Below are 23122 nucleotides of genomic sequence, written 5' to 3'. Positions count from 1 at the left end.
ATTGTTTGTTAAGTCTCTCATCTGTTAGAATGACCACGTTAGTTTCACTTCTTTCATAAATGAATCACAAAACTTTTCTTTTAAACAGTTACATTCTCAGGTTAACTAACAATAGGGGTCAGCACAGATAAGATGTTAAGATGTTGAAGGTGTTAGCCCCCTGTGTTCCCTGTCTGTGCTCTAATGTTTAGACTGATTCTAATCTAAAAAGTGAGTTAACAAAGTCTTACATGGATTCATGCAGTTTTTAAGCAAAGTACAATGTAACTCTGCAAGTACATATTTGCCCCACAACCGTATATGTGTGTGTGTGCATGTGTGTCTGTGTTTGGGGTGGGGATTTGTGAATGTCTGTGAGAGACAGTGTATATGTGTTTGTGTGAGTATAAAGTGGTCTAAGTCTGTGAGAGGGTGCATGTGTGAGTATGTATCCGTAGGAATGTGTGTGAGTGTCTGTGTATAGGTGTGTGTGCGCGCGTGTGTGCATAGGAATGTCTGTGTTTGTGTGTGTATAGTGCAATAGTGGTCACCTGGAGTGTGACTTGAACCCATGGTCCCGGTTAAGGCCCTACCTGTGGGTACCAAAGTTAGCTATCAGCCACTGCTCATCCAATTTTCGCTGCTGCATGTCCCGAAGTCTGCCTTGGAGGATGGTCACCCGAAGGTCTGAGGTCGACTGTCCTGGACCGCTGAAGTGTTCTCCAACTGGGAGGGAACACTCCTTTCTGTTGATTGCTGTGTGGTGCCCATTCGTCCGTTGCTGTAGCCTTTGCTCGGTTTCACCAATGTACCATGCCTCAGGGCATCCTTGCCTGCAGCTTATGAGATAGACAACATTGGCTGAGTCGCATGAATACCTGCCACGTACATGGTGGGAGGTACAGGCACAAGGGAGAGAGACAGCTCAGAGAGAGTCAGAGAGCAGTTCAGCATAGAGAGCAAGTGACAGGGCACAGAGAGAGAGAGAGGGAGTGACAGGGCACAGAGAGAGAGAGCGAGAACAAGTGACAGGGCACAGAGAGAGCAAGTGAGGGCACAGAGAGAGAGAGAGCGAGCGAGTGACAGGGCATACGGTGAGAGAGTGACAGGCACAGAGAGGGAGTGAGTGAGTGACAGGGCACAGAGAGAGAAGGGGAGCACGAGTGACAGGGCACAGAGAGAGAGCGAGTGACAGGGCACAGAGAGAGTGAGTGACAGGGCACAGAGAGGGAGTGAGTGAGTGAGTGACAGGGCACAGAGAGGGTTGAGAAGGGGAGTGCGAGTGACAGGACACCGAGAGAGAGCAAGTGACAGGGCACAGAGAGAGAGAGAAAGAGTGAGCGAGTGACAGGGCAGAGAGAGAGAGAGCATGAGTGACAGGGCACAGAGAGAGAGAAAGAGTGAGCGAGTGACAGGGCACAGAGAGAGAGAGCATGAGTGACAGGCACAGAGAAAGACCGAGCGAATGACAGGGCACAGAGAGAGAGAGAATGAGTGAGTGACGGGGCACAGAGAGAGAGAGTGAGTGAGTGATAGGGCACAGAGAGTGAGAGGGCAGAGGGAGGAAGGGAGAGCGTGAGTGATAGGGCACAGAGTGAGAGAGCAAGTGACAGGGTACCGAGAGTGTGAGTGAGTGAGTGACAGGGCAGAGAGAGAGTGAGAGAGCAAGTGACAGAGTGATACAATGACATGACACGGAGAGAGTGTGATTTAGCACAGGGGGTGATATAATGATACAGCACAGTGGGAGTGATAAAGACAGCAGAGGGAGTGATACAGACAGCAGAGGGAGAGTGACACAGCACAGATGGAATGTGATAGAGTGATACAGCACAGAGAGCGTGATAGCAGCAAAGAGTGATAGCGTGATAACAGCACAGAGAGAGTGGCATAATGATACAGCACAGAAAGAGTGATAGTATCATACAGCACAGAGAGAGTGATACAGCACTGAAACAGACCCTTTAGTTCAACCAGTTCATGTAGAGCATAAACCCAAACTAAACTAGTCTCACCTGCCTGCTCCTGCTCCTGTCCCATGTGGAACAAAATCAGAAAAATTGGAAAACTCAGCAGGTCTGGCAGCATCTGTGGAGAGAAATCAGAGTTAATGTTTCAGGTCCAATGACCTCTCTGCAGATGGATGGAAGGAGAGGGTGAATGTGAGACAGACAGAGGGAGGGAGGCAGGGAGAACGAGAATGTGAGACAGATGAGAGTGAGATGATGGGTGAGACGGACGGAGAGTGAGAATGAGAGACAGATGAAGGGAGAGGTGGAGAGTGAGAATGAGAGACAGACAGAGGGAGAGTGAAAATATGAGACGGGTGGAGGGAGAGTGAGATGCTGGGTGTGACAGAGGGAGAATAAGAATGTGAGACAAATCGAGGGAGAGAGTGTGTGTGAGACAAACGGAGGAGAGAGTGAGAATGAAAATATGAGACAAATGGAGGGAGAATGAGATGGTGGGACAGTGAGAATGTGAGACAGATGGAGAGAGGGAGAGGAAAATGAGAATATGAGACAGACGGAGGGAGAGTGAGATGGTGGATGAGACAGAGGGAGAGAGAGAATGTGAGACAGTCAGAGGAGACCAAGAATGAAAATATGAGACAGATGGCGGGAGGGTGAGAATGTGAGACAAATGGTGGGAGAATGAGAATGTGAGACAGGAACTGAGAGTGAGACATGACGGGAATGAGAGAATGTGAGACATGACGGGAGAGGGGTAGAGTGAGAATGTGAGACATGGCGGGAGATTGAGAATTGAGACATACAAGGAGGAGGGGGAGAATGAGGCAGACAGAGGGAGAGTGAGAGTGAGAGACTGACCGAAGAAGAAAGAGAGAGTGATTATGAGACAGACAGTGAGTGTGATAATGTAAGACAGATGGAAGGAGACAGAGAGAGTGACTGCCTGAGACAGACAGGGGAGAAGACAGTGTGGAACAAGGGAAAGAGTGTGTCAGACAGATTGAAGAATGGAGAGAGAGAGGTTGTGAAATAGAAGGATAGAGGGAAGGGTTGTAAGAGAGTGTGAGACACAGATGGTGGGAGGAGGAGAGAATGAGACAGGGAGGGAGAGATGGTGAGATTCAGATGGAAGAAGGGAGAGAGAGCGTGAAACAGATGGAGGGAGGGATGGAGATACTGTGAAATAGATGGAGGGATGGAGAGTGAGAATGTGAGACAGATGGAGTGAGAAAGAGTGAAATGGTGGATATCATTGGAACTGAAACTGAAAGCATGGGAACAGGAGAAAGGCAAGAGCATTCCATTGAGAGGTGAGAAGCGAACATTAGAACTAGAGTAGAAATAATTTCATGGAGACTGAGATAAAACTATTGAGAACAGGGTGGAGAAAAATAAACATTAGGATCAAGAAGAAGAAAGCATTGGTGTATGTAAGATTCATAGAGTAAAGACATGTTGTGAGAAAGTTGGAGAGTGAGTCAAGCAATACAGCACATGGAGGAGAGACGAGGTGAACAAGTGAAGACTTCAACCAACACCATTTACTAAACCAAGGACTGATTAATAAGTTGAACTCTGATGTTTCCTTTACTGATTATGAGAATTTATTGTTGGCCATTTGGCCAACAAGTCCATACTGACCCTCCAAAGAATATACCGCCCAGACTATTACTCTACATTTCCCATGATTAATGCAACTACCCTACGCATCCCTGAACACTATGGACAATTTTAGCATGGTCAATTCACTTAACCTGCACATCTTTGGATTGTGGGAAGAAACTGGAGCACCCGGAGAAAACCTATGCAGTCACAGGGAGAATGTGCAAACTCTACACAGACAGTCGCCCGAGGCTGGAATCAAACTCAGGCCCCTGGTGCTGTGAGGCAGCTGTGCTAACCTCTGAGTCACCTTGGTGCATGATGTTGATCTGTGAAATTCTCCTACATCTCCCTGTTAATTAGAAAAAGTTGATAAAAATAGCATCTGTTGCCCAGTTTTTATTCTCAAAATTGTTGGATAAATCAAAGTTTTTTGGTGATATTTTTAAGTAATTAGCCCTGAGTTTTCTGTAAAATTCTGATCCAATTGCTGTAGAATTTCTTGCTTTACAACTTTCTGCTTGGCAGCTGATATGAATTCTGTAGCAAGAAAGTGCTAATGTTTCATTAGACAACCCTCAATGTAATTTTTGCAGACAGTATGCGATGACAGTCAACTCATGCAACACTTGACTGCCTGGAACCCAGAATGATGTTATGATACTTTTGTCATGTGATAATATTAGATCTGATGATGATCTTATTTTAGATTTCCAGATAAATCTAGTGGAGCAGGATTATTGTACCCTATAGCATGCTGCATAATATGGCAATGAGAAAAATCCAGTCAATCTAGTCCTTCCTTATATGTCAATCCTGTCATTCTGGGAATCAGTCTGGTGAACCTTCACTGGATTCCCTCAATAGCAAGAATGTCCTTCCTCAGACTAGGAGACCAAAACTGCCCACACAATCCAAGGTGTGGCCTCACCAAGGCCCTGAATAACTGCAGCAAGACATCCTTACTCAAATCCTTTCACTAAGAAGGAGAGCATGCCATTAGCTTTCCTCACTGCCTGCAGCACCTCCATGCCAACCTTCAGCGACTGTTCCACCATGACACCCAGGTCTTGTTGCACTTCTCATTTTCCTGAACTGCCACCAATCAGATAATGATCTGCCTTCCTGTTTTTGTGACCAAAGTGGATAACCTTACATTTATTCACATTATATTGCATTTGCCAAATATTTGACCATTCAGCCATTCTGTTGAAGTCACACTGCAGCCTCTTCGCATCTCCCTCACAGCACACACTGCCACCCAGTTTAGTGTCATCTGCAAATTTGGAAATACGGCATTCAGTTCCTTTGTCCAAATTATTAATGTATATTGTGAGGTAACTTGCTGAAGTCCCAGCACTGAATCCAGTGGCACCCCACTCATTGCTGCCTGTCGCTCTGAAAGGATCCATTCATTCCAACTTTCTGCTCCACTTCTCCATACCTTGTAGGTATGATGACAGTTTATAACTGTTTATACGTAGTTAGCATATAATTATTTAAAATAAACCCTGCCATAAACACGTTTAGGGAGTTAGGAGAGAGACAAATGTCAACTGTAAACTTGTTACACGTTCAGAGCATGTGGAATTTCTTAGTCTTAAAGCAAGATTTTAAAAAAAGTTTTTTTGACAATGGATAAGTTTGAGCCCAATCTCATTTCCTTTGTTTCCCATTTAATCAAAATCCTTGACATCCTCTCCCTTATCATGGCTCCTAATGAAGTGGTTGTATTTTTGTTCCTTTCTTCAACATAAGATATTCCAGCTCTTATGGACCTATATTATTATGAACAGTTTCCAAGAAGAGAAAGCAGAAGTTAAGAAAGAGAAAGTTGTTTTTTAATTCACTCATGAGATGGGGGCATCTCTGGCTGGCCAGCTTTTAATGCCATTGAGAGGGTGGTAGTGAGCTGGCTTCTTGAACCATTGCAGTCCATGTACTGTAAGTAGACCCAAGAGGGAGGGAATTCCAGGTTTTAACCAGCGACAGTGAAGGAATAATATGTTTTCAAGTCAGGATGGTGAGTGGCTTGAAGGGGAACTTGCAGATCATGGTGTTCCATGTATCTGCAGCCCTTGTCCTTCTAGATGGAAGTGGCCATGGGTTTGGAAGGTGCTGTTCAAGGATCTTTGGTGATTTTCTGCATTGCATATTGTAAATAGTGCATACTGTTGCTATTTTGCATCAGTGGTGGAGGGATTAGATGCTTGTGGATGTCGTGCCAATTAAGTGGGCTGCTTTGTCCTGGCTTCTTGAGTATTGTTGAAGCTGCACTCATCCAGGAAGTGGGGAGTAATCAGTCACATTCCTGACTTGTACTTTGTCGATGGTGGACAGGCTTTGGAGAGTCAAGTGGTGAGTTAATTACCACAGAATTGTAATCCTCTGACCTCTTTTGTAGCCACTGTATTTATATGGCAAATCCAGTTGAAGATCTGGTCAATTGTAACTCCCAGGATATTGATGGTGGCACATTCAGTGTTTCATCAAGGGACAATGGTTAGGTTGTCTCTTATTGGAGATGGCCATTGCCTAGCATTTGTGTGGTGTAAATATTGTATGATGCATTTTTCATTAAAACACAACTGTCTGCCATGTTATTAATCAGCTAATTTCCTTAAGGCTCACAAAAGTAGAGTATACAGCAATTGATGTGACATATACTTACTGTTTTCTATTTTGAGAAAAACTACCCGTGCAGTTGAAACACATTTATACAGAAATGTGATACAGGTCATTCTGCTAGAACACAACAGTTGAGTTCTGCAAACTCACACTGTAGAAAATCACATTATGGAAACCACTATAGAAAATGGCGCTGTGGAAGATCGTTAATAGAAAATCATTATAATGGTTCAGCAGAAAGTTTGCATTATCCAAGCAATGTCCACAATTCGTCAATCGCGTTATAGCCAATTTGCGCTGATGAAATGCACATTATAGCAGAATTACCAATAAATTGCATTTTATACAGTATTTAATATTGAAAACATCTGAAGATGCGAATAGATGCACAGACAAAAAAAATAACCTGGAAATTGAAGAGAGAACAGATGCCAGATCATGAAGGGAGAAATTGCACAGTATAACCAAAGCTTGTTTGAAATTATGGACTTTGAGAAGTTTTTTTTGATGTTGGAGGGGGAAGAGAATGATGTAAGAGGTCCAGAATTTGGCCACAGATGACAACCAATGGTGAGGTGAAGGGAGGATGGGACTTACAAAGTCACAGAAAACTAAAGCAGAATGACGTGAAGTTAGAGATTGTGGAAATGGTGGCATAAATCCATGGAGGAATTTGAAGTTGAGGACAAAGATATTAAATTTACTGTGCTGGCCTGGGAGCCATCAAATTGTCAGCAATGAAAAATTGAATTTAAGAAATGATACAGATTTATGTGTTTTCAATCAGTTAATGCAGAGAAGTGTTGCATAGGTGGATGCAAACAGAGTTTATGGGATTCGATACTTAATTCAGGATCTCCAAAATGCTTTAACATATTGCTGTCTCCCAAATCCATGCTCATCTTTGTTTGAAATAAGAGTTGTAAATGATGCAGAAACTCACCAGTCTGGCAGAATGGAAAGAGAATCAATATTTCAACTGTTCTTCAAAACTTCACCAGCATCTGCAATATTTTGTTTTTATGTTAGTTCCTTGTCTTTGCTGATGATATTGAGCCTTACTTCACTATCTCTTTTGACTTCTCCACTGTTGCTAAATTATTAAATTCCTCACTTTAAATTTGGAACTGGATGAACAGAACATTTTTCCAATCAAACATTGAGAGGCCTTGAGCTATTGTTTCTGGTCTGAATTCAGTTTTTCTCCCTGCCGGTTGTATTACAGCAAACCAGTTTGTACACAATATTGACTCCAAGATGTACCTTGGGCCACACATTTGCACTATCACTATCCAATTCTGTAACATTGCCTGACTTCACACCATCTTAACTCATCTGCTGGCAGTTGTATTTTCCCTCTCACCAAATTCTATTTACCTATCATCCTTGTGCTCTCTGACTTACATTTGTTTCAGTAAACTAGCAACTTGAGTTTAAAATGTTTTTCTTGTTTTGTAATCCTTCTATAGGCTTGACTCTCCCTATTTCTATCCAGATTAGATTCCCAATAGTGTGGAAACTGGCCCTTCAGCCCAACAAGTCCACACCAACCCTCCAAAGAGTAACCCACCCAAACCCCTTTTACCTCTGACCAATGCACCTAATTGGCAATTTAGTGTGACCAATTCACCTAACCTGCACATATTTGAACTGTGGGAGGAAACCCATGTAGACACAGGGAAAACATGCAAACTCCACACAGGCACATGAGGTTGGAATTGAACCTGAGACCCTGGTGCTGTGAGGCTGCAGTGCTAACTACTGAGCCACTATGCCACCCACCATTTCACCCACTTCTACAACTCTCTCTGATACCTGCTTTTATTCAATTTTGACCTTTTGAGCATCAATCTTGCATGATTTTGATCATGCCACCATTGGTGATTGTGCCTATTACGCATTTGGGCTCTTTGGTTGCCTAAGCTCCAATCTCTAGAATACCTTTCCTATACTTCCCTGCCTCTCCATTTCATTTTCCTTCTTTAAGACATTATTTAAAGCCTCCATCTTTGACCATGTTTTTGGTCATCTGACCAAATTTCTACTCAAGTGACTTAACATCATTTTGTCTTATAATGTTCCTGTTGAAAGCTTGGATCTTTTTGTTACGATTAAGGGCACAATATAAGTATAATTTGTTGTTGTCCAACAGTACTGTTTGCAGTAATGATGCTCAAGTGCCTCAGTGTTCACCTAATTATGGTGATGAGGTGCGCGTTGGTTGTAGGTGCTGCAGTATGCTGAGGTGATGATGGTACAGTAGGCAGCTCTGACAATGTTTAGAAGGGGGTCAGCAGGTCAGGCAGCATCTGAGGAGCAGGAGAATCGACATTTTGGGCAGAAGCTCTTCATCAGGAATGAGGCTGGGAGCCAAGGGGGTACGAGAGATAAATGGGAGGGGGTGGGGCTGGGGCTGGGGGGTTGGTAGCGGAGAGTGCAATAGGTGGAGGAAGGTGAGGGTAATGGTGAAAAGTCGGGGGGCCGGGATGAAGTGGATAGGTGGGAAGGAAGTTGGACAGATAGGATAGGTCATGAGAGCGGTGCCAAATTGGAAGATTGAATCTGGGATAAGGTGAGGGGAGGGGAAAATGAAGCTGGTGAAGTCCACATTAATCCCATGTGGTTGCATGGTCCCAAGGCGGAAGATGAGGTATTCCTCCTCCAGGCATTGGGTGATTGGAGTTTAGCAATGGAGGAGGCCCAGCACTTGCATGTCCTTGGTGGAGTTGGGGGGTGTGGGGAGTTAAAATGTTCGGCCACAGGGTGGTGGGGATGCTTCATGCGTGTGTCCCAGAGATGTTCTCTGAAGCGTTCTACAAGTAAACGTCGTCTCCCTAGAGTAGAAGGGACCACATCAGGAGCGACAAATACAGTAGATGATAGGTGTGGATGTACTGGTAGATCTATGATGGATGAGGAAGACTCCTTTGAGGCTTTGGACGAAGATGAAGGGGGAGGTGTGGGCGCAGGTTTTGCAATTCTTTCAGTGGCAGGGGAAAGTGCCAGGAGGGAGGGTGGGTTGTTGGGGCATGGACCTGACAGAGTCATGGAGGGAATGGTCTTTACGGAAAGCGGATAGTGGTGGGGAGGGAAATATATCCCTGGTGATGGGGTACGTTTGTATGTCTAACAACGGTGACCGACTCAACACAGACATCTTGTACAAACCCACTAACTCCTACAGCTACTTGGACTACACCTCGCCCATCCTGTTTCCTATAGAAACGCTATCCCTTATTCCCAATTCTTCTGCCTCTGCCACATCTGCTCCCAGGTGGACCAATTCTACCACAAAACACACCAGATGGCCTCCTTCTTCAAAGACTGCAATTTCCCCTCCCATAAGGTTGATGATGCCCTCCAGTGCATCTCATCCACTTCCTGCACCTCCACCCTCAAACCCTACCCCTCCAACTGCAACAAGGACAGAACACTCCTGATCCTCACGTTCCACCCCACCAAGCTCGGGATACGTCGCATCATCCTCTGCCATTTCCGCCACCTACAAATGGACCCCACCACCAGAGATATATTTCCTTCCCTACCCCTATCTGCATTCCATAAAGACCATTCACTCCACAACTCTCTTGTCAGGTCTACGTACCCCACCCCCAACCCCCACCAACCCACCCTCCCTTCCCGGCTCCTTCCCATGCCACCGTACAGTCTTCTCTACACTGGGGACACAGGACACCTATTGCAGAATGCTTCCGAGATCATCTCCGGGACGAAGATCTCCAGAGAACATCTCTGGGAACATGCACAAAATACACAGCCACCCCATGGCAAAACTCTTTAATTCACTCTCCCACTCCACCAAGGGTTTGCAGGTGCTGAGCCTCCTCCACCGCCAAACCCTAACCACACAACGCCTGGAGGAGGAACGCCTCATCTTCTGCCTTGGGATCCTCCAACCACACTGGATTAATGTGGACTTCACTAGTGTCCCCATTTCCCCTCCTCCCACCTTATTCCAGATCCAACCTTCTAACCCAGCACCACTCTCATGACCAGTCCTATCTGTCCATCCTCCTTCCCACCTATCCACTCCACCCTCCTCTCCGACCTGTCACCATTACCCCCACCTTCATCTACCTATCGCACTCGCAGCTAACATCCTCCCAGCTCCACCCCCCTCCCATTTATCCCTCTACCCACTTTGTTCACAGCCTCATTTCTGATGAAGGGCTTATGTTCAAAACATCGATTCTTCTGCTCCTCACATGCTATCTGACCTGCTGTGCTTTTCCAGCACCACACTCTCCAGCATCTACAGTCTTCACTTTCTCCTCAATGTTTAGAAGGGGTAAACTTGCACAGGATTTCACTTATGTTTGCGAACTGCTGGAGCATTATTGCAAATTGACTGGGAGGTGAGAGAATCACATCGAGTTTGGATTCCTTTGACTCTCATCTGCGTTATCTGGCTACATGTCTCCCTCAGTTCCAACATTAATACGTTAACTCTGTTTCTTTCTCTGTAGATGCTGCCAAAGCTGCTGAGTATTTTAATTTCTATTGTTTATCTTTCATTACATGAGAAATTATTAATTTGTTAAACATTTAGGAAATGAGAAGCACATGTAATTGAAAATAACCATGTCCTAAAGAGCCTTCGAGCCAATGAAGTACTCTTGATGTGTAGTGTCACTGTTGTAATGTAGGAAATTTGGCAACTAATTTATGCCCAGCATGCTCCCACACTTCTACAGTAGCAATATGGTTATGACCAGTTAATCTGTTTGCAATGTTAGTTGAAGAAAGAATACAATATTGGCCAAGAAACCAGAAATAGTTTCTTCATTGCTAGGGAATCTTTAACTTTCCCTGAGATGGGAGGTGACATCCCCTCTGAAAAAAAGCACATCTAACAATGGACATTTCCTTAGATCTACAATGTAGTGTCAACCCAGAAAATCATATCTTGATTGGGACTTGGATCCTTAACATTTAGATTCAAACATAAGAGTTCCACCAATTTGAGCTAAAGTTATCTCTTATACAGGGAAGATTGTCATCCTCCAGATCATCATTCATATGTACTTTTGGCATTTGAAGAAGAATGTACAAAAATAGAAACTCATTTCACCATTCTAAAAGTGGAAGCAAATAGCAGGAGCCTACACTTGACATCTCAATTACATGTATTCTGTCATCGTCAAATTTAGCTTTCCAAGCATTTCAATGTCAACTTATTCACATTTAAAGGAAGACTTTATTTAAGTGCTCTAATACCATATTTTACACTACATAGTACAAGTCTGTGATGAATTTTGCAATTCACCTAGTTTGCAAGCATCAGGCATGGCTCAGTTGCTACACATTCACCTCTCCATCCAATGGCAGTGAGTTAGGCTTTCATTCAAGAGAGACTTGAGCTCATAATCTTGACACTAAGTGCAGGAGTACTGAGGAGAATGCAGCACTATTGGAGGAGATATTAAATCAAAATCCCATTTCAGATGGCTTTATTCCAATAAAACAGCAAGGGAGTCATCCTCAATTACTCAGTCAATAGTTATCAATTAACTTCACTGGACCAGGTCATCCAGACATGACAACATCAGTGCTTGTGACAGCTTACCACATGCAAATTGTTTACCACATTTCCTGTATCTCAACAGTATCTACATTTCAAAAGTTCTTCAATGGCTGTAAAGTGCTTTGTGATGTTCTGTGGTGGCGAACAATGCTAAATAAATGGCAGTTCCTCTCCATATCATTCTATCTTGGAATGATATAACCATTTCTTCATGGTTCCTCGGTCACAATCCTGGACTCTTCCTAACAGCATTTTAAGAACACAGAGCAGGAGTATGAAATTCAGCCACTCGAGTCTGCTTCACCATTTAATACTATCATGACTAATGTCATTTTGGCCATGAACTTCACTTTCTTGCCTGTTCTCCATAACCCTTCTACCCATAACTAATTAAAAATCTGTCATCCCTTCCTTCAATTTACTCAATGTCCTCGGAATCCTGCACTCTGGGGTAGTGAATTCCATTGATTTCAGAGAAGTAATTTCTGTCAGAGTCATAGAGATGTAAGCATGGAAACAGAACCTTCAGTCTAACTTGCCCATGCCGACCAGATATCCAAAATTAATCTAGTCCCATTTGTCAGCATTTGGCCTATATCACTTTAAACCCTTCCTATTCACATACCTGTCCAAATGCCTTTTAAATGTTGTAATGTACCAGTCCCCACCACTTCCTCTGGCAGCTCACTCCATACACACACCACTCCCTATGTGAAAAAGTTATCCCTTAGGTCTGTTTTAAATCTTTCCCCTATTACCTTAAAACTATGTCATCCAGTTTTGGACTTCCCTACACTGGGGAAAAGACCTTGACTATTCACCCTATTCCTGCTCCTGATGATTTTATAAATTTATTTAAGATCACCCCTGAGCCTCCAATGCTCCAGGAAAAATAGCTGCAGCCTATTCAGCCACACCCTATACCTCAAACCTTCCAACCCTGGCAACATGCTTGTAAATTTTTTCTGAACCCTTTCAAGTTTAAGACATCTTTCCTACAGCAGGGAGACCAGAACTGCACAGAGTATTCCAAAAGTGGTCTAACTAATATCCTGTCAACATGACCTCCCAACTCCTACACTTAATGCACTGACCAATAAAAGCATTCTTTGTTTTAAGTCAGCTGACCCTTATCCTACAACTATGACCTCTCATTCTGGATTAGCCCATGTGACATTCTACTGTGTCAATCCTTTTTAGCACCTTATATACCTCAATTAGATCTCCTCTCATTCTTCTAAAGTTCAGAAAGTATAGGCCTAAACTGCTCAATTATTATGGATGCACCTTCATCATATCAACTGCAAAATTTCAATACTGCAGCACTCTACTCACCATACCAGCATACTCACCTCCATGAGTGAACAAATTAAACGTTTTGAAACAATGTTGTTTAGAAAACTAGTTAGTGTCATTAATGGGACGGAGATGTGTGCTCCTCGCTAGGCCAGAATTTATTGCCCTAATTACCCAGAGGGCAGTCAAGAGTCATTACTGTGGGTCTGTATCACATACCAGCCAGACTCATGTAAAGATGGCATGAAGGTATCATAGTTTGTTTTTTAGGAAACTGTCGTTCTTAAAATGGATGGCAATAAGTTGCTAAAATGGTATCTTAACGGTCAGATAACTTATGGAACTTGAACAGACTAAAAACTCACTGGAACATTCTGAATTGGATTATATTGGGTGGGAGAGATCCCCCTTGAATGGGCATAAGAACATAGAGATAGACATTGTGAGAGGTGGTAGCTTGGTGCTAAATTAACCCCAAATGAATTATCTGCAGACAGGATTCAGACTGGCAGAAGCCTGTGACTTTGGTTGAATCCTTAATGAGATGTTCATATGCATGTGGGATTAATGATGTAACTCTGCAGAAATGCTAACTAATCGAAGCCCAGTTGGATGTCAAACGGGCGCTACAACTACTTTTATCATTTCAAAATGCTGCAAGTGGAACATATGATTAGCAGGGTATTCCGATGTAAGTGAACACTCTTGCCAATCTGGCTGAGCTTGGGAACACCACTTGAGTGCAAGCAATTGCATAGCCTCACTCAGGACATATCCTGATCGGACAGACTCTAGGGTGGCCCACAGTAAAATCCCAGAACAACACCAAGCCTCAGCCAAATGGTTAAAGTTTCCTTCAGGATCCTGGCTGGCTGGAAACTGGGAGGTTGTTCCTGAGGGTGAGAAAGTCCAGGACCAGGGAACATTGTTTAAGGATAAGGGTGAAACCTTTTAGGGCTGAGATGAGGAGAAATGTCTTCACCTAGAGAGTGGTGAGCCTGTGGAATTCACTTTCACAGAAAGTAGTTGAGGCCAAGATATTACAGTTTCAAGAAGAATGTAGTTTTGGCTCTTGTAGCTAAAAAGGTTAAGGGATTTGGGAGAGGTCAGGATTAAGGTATTGAGCTCAATGATAATGAAAGGTGGAAGACTCGAGGAATTGAATTAATATTCCTGCTCCTATCTTCTCTGGTTCTATGGAAAGAACCTTGCAGTCTGCAGACCACCATCAACAAAACCAGAGCTGCAGAGAAAGGGTGTGCCATCTTGTTTTTCAAAAACTGCAAGGTTTAAAAATCTTCTAAAAGCCTCTTCCAGCTGATTTCCAAAAAAGCCCAAGTTCACGTGAAGAAATTGGACCTTTGGTTACACTTGTCAGCAAGACTATGTTGGATAATCTTCACTTTGAAGGACTGCTGCAGTTACTCTAGCTCTGACCCAGCAACCTGAACCTAAATGGCCCACAATTCCAGAGTGGGAAAAGTTCCCTCCCTCTCTAGACTCATAAAGACACATGAAGTAGTAACTATTCTGTTTGGTTGTAATACTTTTAGACTTTGATTGTACTTTTATAAGGTATATGTTGTGTGATTGATGTGCAGTTAGACCTTCCAGAGTGAGTGAGTGAATAAATAATACTCCTTGTTTAAATGTATGAAAGTCTGCTGCTGACTTTTGAATTGACTGCATACTAATGGATAGTTTGGGAATACACACGTCAGCCTTTTCAAAAATAACTTTACACAACAAAGGGAAGGCGGGTTGGGAGTTTCTCTCCGCCTGACTTTAAAGCTATGAAATATTTCAAACAGATTCATTATATGTCACAAGAAAAGATCAGTATTTTTTAAAACAATACAATAGTTTGTATACAGCTGTTTGCATTTTTTATAAATATTTTAATTGAAAAGAGAAAGGTTTTTGGATTTTTTTTACAAAATTACAAAACTAATACAAAATAGTGTAACCACTTTACAATATAATAACAACATTGATATAAATTAAGAAAACTAACTACTAATCTACTCTAAAGATTACCAAAACACAAATTAAGGTAAGAAAGAAGACTCTTTATATAAAAAAAGACTACAATATAGTACATGATTAACAACAAAAAAATAAATTAATGAATTAATAAGCATTGATAAAAACATTACACGAAGTCATAACAAGACCTGTCTTTATACGGGATTCTTCCTCCCAGGGGCCCCCGAACCGACAAACATCATCCTCACGGCTAAACACAGACAGTATGACCAATACATCTGCATCGGTGTAGTTCAAGAAGGGCCGCCATGTTCTGTAAAACAGTTCCGTTTTTTGGTGCACCATATTCATAAGGAAGTCCAGGGGAATATATTCCATAACTATCCTATGCCAATTCGAAAGTCCTGGGGGGCTTTCTGATACCCAGCTTGCTAAAATGTTTTTCCTCACACAAAAGGAGAGGATAGTAAACAGTTTCTTCTCGTATGCATCTAGAGAAGGAAGATTTGGAAAGCCCAAAAGGAGAGACACCGGGTCCAACCCAATCTCCGTTCCCAAATTCTTTGCCAAGGCATTCGATACACTGTCCCAGTATCTTCGAGTCTTATAGCATGTCCACAAACAATGAGTGAGAGTACCAACTACTATTTTACATTTAGAGCACATTGGGGATGCTCCTGCCTTAAACTTTGCAAGCTGCTGTGGTGCTATATGAGCCCTATAAAGTATCTTCAATTGAATAGCTTGAATCCAATTACAGATAGAGATCTTCCTGGCATTTTTCCAGATATCATCCCACATCCCTAATTCTTGAGTCCAGGTTTTATATAGCCATTCCGTGTCCTTCGATACCTTATTACCCAGCAAGCGATAGAGAGTACTGACCGAGGGGGCACCGTCGGCCAAAGCACTCTCCTACTTGAAAATACCGAAAGAGATCCTTGCTAGGCAACCTGAACTTCTGACGCACCTGTTCAAAGGACATCATGACCTCTCCATTGAACAGATCTCCCAAGCAGGACATTCCTCTAGACTCCCAGATTTTAAATCCAGCATCTGTCAAGCTTGGCTGAAATCCCAACGTTCCCTCTATAGGACTAAAGGGGGAAGTTTTTTGTAAATTACCCTCACCCTGTCGTATCATAGTTTAAGCTTTGATTGTGTTTAGGACAGTCAGGTTTTTAAAATGATCCGTGACAATTCTCATCTTATCCATAAATAATAGATTGATGAGGGGACATTTTGCTTGGGAAGCCTCGATATCCAGCCAAATTGATTGTGGATCACAAGAGACCCAATCAGCCACATATGATAGCAGGGAGTTCAGTTGGTATTTCCTAAAATCCGGAAAATCTAGACCTCCCCTTACTTGTGGGAGCTGCAACTTATCTAATTTAATAAGGGGCCATCTATGATTCCAAACAAAAGAACCAAGGCAACCATAAAGCTTACGTGGTGCCTGTCTCGGCAACATTAAAGGAAGTATTCTCATGGGGTATAATAGGTGAGGTAGAATATTCATCAAAGCTATTCTTCCGAACCAGGATATTGGGAGATCTTCCCAATATTGGAGGTCCTGCCTTATTTTTTTCTAATAAATGTGTATAATTAGCTTTATATATCTGACCAAATACTAGGCTAATAAAAATACCTAAATAGAGAAAACCTCCCAGTGACCACCGAAAGGGGAAGCAGGATCCATCCGCAAAGTTGGATAGGCTGGTAAGACTTCCTAGCGGCATGGCCTCTGATTTCATAAAATTAATTTTGTATGCTGAAAACATACCAAAGAAATTAACCACTTGAATTAAGCGGGGCACAGACGCCAATGGATAATTTAAGAAAAGAAGGACCTCATCCGCATAAAGAGTAATTTTATGCTTGCCTGATCCTACCTCCGGGGCCGTTATATTGGGGTCAGTTCGGATAGCTTCCGCCAGCGGTTCGATCACTAGTGTAAATGGTAGTGGCGAAAGAGGGCATCCTTGACGACAACCTCTACCAACACTAAAACTATCCAATCTTATGCTGTTGGTAATCACTGCTGCTTTTGGGTCATTATATAATACTGCGAACCATTTGGTAAAAACCTCTCCAATGCCAAACCACTCCATAATATAAAAAAGGTATGGCCATTCCACCTGGTCGAATGCTTTCTCTGCATCTAGGGTGACGACTAATCCTAGTATCGCTCTTTGCTGGCAGACTTGTACCATATTGAACACTCTTCTGATAGTATTAGTAGTTCTGCGGCCCTTAATAAACCCCATCTGATCCTCTTTTATAATAAATGGTAAAACCCTCTACAGTATTAATGTCAGCATTTTTGAGATGATTTTAAAGTCCACGTTCAATAAAGATATAGGCCTGTACGAAGTACAGTCATCTGGGGCTTTTCCTTTCTTAAGAATGAAAGAGATATTTGCTTCTCTCAGAGAGGACGGGAGACCACCCTGACTATATGAGTAAGTATACATGTCTATAAGTGGTCCGGCCAATTCGTCTATAAACTCTTTATAGAACTCAACCAGCTATGGAGCTGCCTCACCACCTCCTGCACTTCCTGAGCTGTCGGGGGGCATTCAAAATAGACACCTCCGAGGTTATGCCCAGGAAGTCTAGATTCTTAAAAAAAGACTCCATCTTCCTCGTTCTATCCTCACAGCCCTCCAACTGATACAGCTCAAAATAGAACTTTGTAAAAGCAGCATTGATCTTTTTAGAGTTACAAGTCAAAGTACCAGCACCTTCTCTAATAGATGTAATGGACTGGGGAGCCTTTTTCTTTCTGGCAAGGTATGCCTGATACCTGCCTGCCTTATTACCATGCTCAAATAATCTCTGCTTCGCAAATAGTATCTCACTCTTTGCTGTTTGAGTAAGTGCAGTATTCAAAGTAGCCCTGAGGGCTGTAATCTGCTGTAATTTAGTAATAAACTGCCTATCAACATACGCTGACTCAGCTGCCTTCAGATGAGCCTCAAGCAGACGCTGTTGTTCTCTCTTCTGTCGTTTCCGGGTTGCAGAATATGAGATAATCAAGCCGCACGCATATGCCTTAGCATTCTCCTACATCACCGATGGGTTACTGGCCGTACATAAGTCAATGTCCCAGAAAGCTTTAAATTCCTGCGAGAAGTATTCTATGAACTTACTATCCTTCAATAGGAAAGGGTCCATCCGCCAGTGTTGGGAGCCCATCTTTACACCACCAGCCTTGACCTCCATATAGACTGCTGCATCGTCAGAAATAGCTATATTCCCTATTTTACAGGACAATATCGAATTCAGAAATGTCGAGGGGACAAAAAACATATCGATTCTGGTATGGCACTAGTGCAGGTTAGAATAAAAAATAAAACCTCTACCCTCAGAGTGAAGATACCTTAACTCATCTACCATTCCCAACTGCCTATTCAGATCAGCCAACTGCCTAGATCACAGAGATATACCCGCAGAGCTCCTAGGTATCTTGTCCATCTCGGGGTCGATAATACAATTTAAAACTCCCCCTATAATTATGTGATGCATCCCGAGTGCCATCAACCTTGAGAGTGGATCTGTTACGAATTTAAAAGGATGTGCCAGGGGGCAATATACATTCAAAATTCCATACTCCTCACTATAAGTTCGAGCTTTAAGTATTATAAACCATCCAGATTCATCTTTTATCTGGCTTAACATTTGGAACGGAAGATTCTTCCAGATAAGAGTGACCACTCCCCTACTTTTCGAATTGAAAGATGAAAAGAACACCTTGCCAAATCCTCCCTGCTGCAGCTTCAAGTGCTCCTTATCAGTTAGGTGTGCCTCCTGTAAAAGGGCTACATCAACCCTTTCTTTTTTAAGACTTGATATTATCTTTTTCCTATTAATTGGCAAGTGGCTCCCTTTAACATTCCATGTGCACCATTTAAACGAATGGCTAGCCATGATTATTCAAGAAAGTCTGAGACCCCCCCCAGGAGGAAGAACCCCACTCAAAAAGCATTGAGTAAAGACTGTAAACAATTCATATAAATTCAAAAATACAACCTTTGAAACAACTAAATCAAAACTATTAAAAACTACTAAAAAATAATAACATATAACTAAAAGGAGACTTTCCCCCTTGTCTCCAGAGGGCACTCCTACCATCCAATAATCCCACCATGACTCCTTCCAGCTAGAGCCATGCCCTCAGCCCAGATATCGCAAAGTAAGATAAACAAATACCAATGTCTTATAACACAGAAATTAAAAGTGAGCAAACAGCTCGTCCCCTCCATATTATTACCCTAGGCATTCTTGACAAAGCAGCAACATGAAATAAAATATATAAAATTACAATCCCGGCGAATATTAACAGAAAACACAAAAACATCCCCAACCAGAAAAACCAAGCAAAGTATAAATAAGAGTAAAAAAAAAAACAAGGAAAGATGAAAAAGAGAAAGGGGGAAGGAGGAGGAGAAAAGGGGTAAAATAAAATAATTGTCCATATAGTTCAAGACCTTCAGTCTATTTGAGAACATCCAAAAATGTTTTGCTTTTTCCGGCGATCCAAAGTTATACACAGACCCTCCGTGACTGAAGCGCAGCATTGCCCGGTATCGCATGGAATACTGAATATTTAAATCCCTCAGATGCTTCTTTACCGCGTCAAATGCCTTCCTCTTGTATACCACAACCGGAGAGAAGTCCTGGAACAGCATTATTTTGGATCCCTTGTATACCGTGGCTTGAGGATCCTTCTCCAAATCTCTGGAGGCCTCCAGCAGCATTTGCTGGTCCAACCCGGCTCTGCGCCCAGCAACCTGGTGGGCCCGCTCAACCCGCACCCGGCCTCACTCAGACTCCAGCTTCAGCAGTTGGGAGCCATTGCTCCAAAAAGTCAACAAGCTGGCCTTCTTCTTCCCGTTTGGGAAGGCCCAGCAACCGAATATTCTTCTGACGACCTCGATTTTCGAGGTCGTCCATCTGCTCTTCCAAGGCCTGGACTCGGCGTTGCAGAGCCTGGACCTGACCCACGGAAGGTTCAGCAGTGGGCTTGGAGGCTGTGACCCATTGCTCCGTCCCTCCAACATGTTGCTAGAGGTTCTCGATCTCTCGGTCATGCTGCAGAAGCATGACCAAGATTGACTCCCACCTAGACCGGGTCTCCTCAATCAAAGGGTCAATTTTCTCTCGGAGCTTAACAAACTCCGAGGTCAGGCTCGCCTCTCTAGGTAAGTCCCCCGGGGCAGCTGCAGACGCATCTATTGCTGCGGCGGGAGGAAGAGAGGGGTCCCTGCTTGTTGCGAACTCTGTGATCCTTTATCTTTAGTCATTTTAGAATGTACCAAACTGCTCAAATTTAGTGCAAAATGGGTATTGCAGCTGAGAAAAAGCTATTTTTAATAGGTTAAAAGGTGAGGGGAGGGTAGGTACCCCACTTTGTCTGGGCAGAGCTCAGCAAAATCAGACCTACTAGGTCGCTGCCATCTTGAATTTCCCCCCCCCCCACCCCCAACAATTTGCATTTTTATAGCATCTATGAATCATAGGGAGTGTTTCGTAAAATGAAGAGAATGGAATCAATTAAAAGAGAACATCAATAACCATAAGCAAAATGTGAAATCCTAGTAATGAATATGTTTCTGGATGTGTATAATTGTGGTGAATGCATAAGGACTACATGCACCCTCCTTGCTTTGTAGAACCAATTAATTCTGTGTAAATCACAACAAATCCCTTCTATGGGCCCAGCAATTGATAAATGGGAGGAGGCACTCATAATTTCCTGTCTCTGTAAAATTTTGGTGCAAGTACAAATTAAGATTTTTAATAAAGGTTTAAGATTTACCTAGCATGTTGTCACCAGTTCCAATGTAAAAAACTTTTGATTTATAAATTATAATTTTTGGGTGCTTCCATAAGAACAGACATTATGATTAGATTCTCTACAGTGTGGAAACAGGCCCTTCGGCCCAACAAGTCCACACCGACCTTCCGAAGAGTAACCCACCCAGACCCATTTCCCTATGACTAATGCACCTAACACTGTGGGCAATTTAGCATGGCCAATCCACTTGACCTGCACATCTTTGGACTGTGGGAGGAAACCGGAGCACCCGGAGGAAACCCACGCAGACACGGGGAGAACGTGCAAACTCCACAAAGATCAAAATCAATATACTTCAGGCTATAAATTCTCCATATAGGAATAATTAAACGTGATTGCATTAAATTGTTTATAGAATAACAGGCTAAAGATATACAAAACGTGAAGTGAGTTCTCCCTGTTATCAATATTAAAACCTTACTTCCATCAACATTTTTCAATCTATCTTCCTCGTTCCTCATCCTCTGTGCTAATTAAGCTGCTGTTAGAACAATACTCCAGAAGATATAAAGTTGAATATGATAAACACTCTTCTTGGATTCATGCACTTTACTAAAGTAACACAGAATTTAGTGACCTTTGGAGTACAGGATTCTGAAAGATGGCCTTTTGTGTATTAAAAGCTCAGTTTTATTGCCACTGTTGGAAGCAAATTGTTTCCTGCTCAACCAAGACAATTATCATACACTTTAAAATCTAATTTTAGCAGACCACTTGAGGTTTATACAATAGATCCCGTTCAGGGCAGACTTTTCTAAAGATTGCTGACTACATCTGGATTGATTTTTGATCTCTGGTAATTGTTATTTTGCTCATGTTCATTTGATGTTATGCTTTGAACATTCTGAGAAAATTTGCTTGAGTGCAGTTTTCATGCACATAACAAGCTATTTCTTTTTGGTTCATGCCTTAAAATAGTTGATTCCCAATTCCATAACCTTAAAGATAGTAAGATGTGGAGGTGCTGGTGTTGGACTGAGGCGGACAAGGTCAGAAGTCACACAACACCAGGTTATTTTCCAGCACCACTCTGATCTAAACTCTGGTTTCCAGCATCTGCAGTCCTCACTTTTGCCTAGTTGATTTTAACCTTACTGCGAATCCGGACCTGTCCTACCTGCCTATCTTCCTTCCCACCTATCCACCCCACCCTCCTCTCTGACCTATCGCCTCCATCCCCACCCCCATTCACTTATTGTACCCTTTGCTACCTTCTCCCCAGCCCTAACCCCCCCACTTTATCTCTCCACTCTGGGGGCTTCCTGCCTCTATTCCTGATGAAGAGCTTTTGCCCAAATGTCGATTTTCCTGCTTCTCGGATGCTGCCTGACCTGCTGTGCTTTTCCAGCACCACTCTGATCTAAACCAGGTTATTGTCCAACAAGCTTATTTGAAATCACAAGCTTTTGGAGCACTTTTGATGTGACTTCACCTGATGAAGGAGCAGCGCTCTGAAAGCTTGTGATTTAAAATAAACCTGTTGGACTATTAACCTGGTGTTGTGTGACTTCTGACCTTAAAGATAGTAGTTCATCTGAGTATAAAAGACACCTTTCTACATCTTGTTGGACAGTCTTGCAAGTATCTTTTGAAAATGACAAGCACTGGAAGACTTTATTTTTCCCTCCTTTTTTTAACCTCCAGGGCACTCTTGCATAACCTTGGCCTTTTCCAATCTATTGAATGTGTTTAACTTTCAGTTTGTATATTCCTTTTGGGAAAGGTCTCTTAATGAAGTATAGTTGGATGATTCAATTTAACTGTACATCTTAAACCAAAGGCAAAAATTGCTTCTTTTTAATGTGCCGATCAGTCTTATCATATAACTAATTGTCTTTGGCAGACTACGACCCAAGGGTAAGACCAGATTTGGTTTAATTACAAGAGCGATGAGAACTTATATAGATAAAATGTATCTTTTGTAATTGAAAGGAAATACAGATACAAGGAAGAACATTTTAAAAGGCTAAACGTTCACCACAACAACCAATATTTAATCCACACACATTTGGTACCAAATCCAAACTAAGACCCATGGATGTTTTTGATTGTAAGCGTGAATTTACTCATTTGTTTTCAAGTGTGGGGTCGAAAATTTTAGGTGGCAACCAATACACCACCCCACCCCCTAGAAAAAGAAATAGAGGCAGAAGTAGGCCATTCAGCCCATCGAGTCTGCTCTGCTATTCCATGAGATAATGGCTAATCTGATAATCTGCAACTCCACTTTTCTGCATTTTCGTCATAACCCTT

Source organism: Chiloscyllium plagiosum, chromosome 30 (assembly GCF_004010195.1).
Source record: "Chiloscyllium plagiosum isolate BGI_BamShark_2017 chromosome 30, ASM401019v2, whole genome shotgun sequence".
NCBI lineage: Eukaryota > Metazoa > Chordata > Chondrichthyes > Orectolobiformes > Hemiscylliidae > Chiloscyllium > Chiloscyllium plagiosum.
Note: the sequence above shows the minus strand (reverse complement) of the source record.